Here is a 1,270-nt window from a genome sequence, read left to right as displayed (position 1 = left end):
GAGCTTGAAAAGCGAATGCCAATGTATGAAAGAGACACCTAACTTTGCAATCAGTATTTAACCGTGGTGAATGTATGATGCATGTAAATAAAAATGCAGACGATCATGTTCTGGATCAAAATGTGGACCGAATCTCGAGGGAGATTGCCTACGTACCTCTTAGTGGGAGGATCAGGTCTAAACGTAGTTCATGCATGCAGAATTTTTTTTTTTTTTTTTTTATGAGTACAAGATATGCTTACCTGGAGGATGACGGATTTGGGCTTTGGCTCATGCTTTCAGAGGACCAAAGGTTCTGGATCCTGGCTCATGTTTTCAGAGGCCTAGGATTTTTGGATCTTGGCTCATGTTTTCAGAGGACCAAGGGTTTTTTGGGCTTTGGCTCATGCTTTCAGAGGACCAAAGGTTCTGGATCCTGGCTCATGTTTTCAGAGACCTAGGATTTTTGGATCTTGGCTCATGTTTTCAGAGGACCAAGGGTTTTTTGGGCTTTGGCTCATGTTTTCAGAGGACCAAAGGTTCTGGATCCTGGCTCATGTTTTCAGAGACCTAGGATTTTTGGATCTTGGCTTATGTTTTCAGAGGACCAAGGGTTTTTTGGGCTTTGGCTCATGTTTTCAGAGGACCAAAGGTTCTGGATCCTGGCTCATGTTTTCAGAGGCCTAGGATTTTTGGATCTTGGCTCATGTTTTCAGAGGACCAAGGGTTTTTTGGGCTTTGGCTCATGCTTTCAGAGGACCAAAGGTTCTGGATCCTGGCTCATGTTTTCAGAGACCTAGGATTTTTGGATCTTGGCTCATGTTTTCAGAGGACCAAGGGTTTTTTGGGCTTTGGCTCATGTTTTCAGAGGACCAAAGGTTCTGGATCTGGCTCATGTTTTCAGAGGCCTAGGATTTTTGGATCTTGGCTCATGTTTTCAGAGGACAAGGGTTTTTTGGGCTTTGGCTCATGCTTTCAGAGGACCAAAGGTTCTGGATCCTGGCTCATGTTTTCAGAGGCCTAGGATTTTTGGATCTTGGCTCATGTTTTCGGAGGACCAAGGGGTTTTTTGGGCTTTGGCTCATGTTTTCAGAGGACCAAAGGTTCTGGATCCTGGCTCATGTTTTCAGAGGCCTAGGATTTTTGGATCTTGGCTCATGTTTCAGAGGACCAAGGGTTTTTTGGGCTTTGGCTCATGTTTTCAGAGGACCAAAGGTTCTGGATCCTGGCTCATGTTTTCAGAGACCTAGGATTTTTGGATCTTGGCTCATGTTTTTAGAGGACCAAGGGT

This window comes from Quercus lobata, chromosome 9, assembly GCF_001633185.2.
Source record: "Quercus lobata isolate SW786 chromosome 9, ValleyOak3.0 Primary Assembly, whole genome shotgun sequence".
Lineage (NCBI taxonomy): Eukaryota > Viridiplantae > Streptophyta > Magnoliopsida > Fagales > Fagaceae > Quercus > Quercus lobata.
This window is presented reverse-complemented; position numbering follows the sequence as displayed.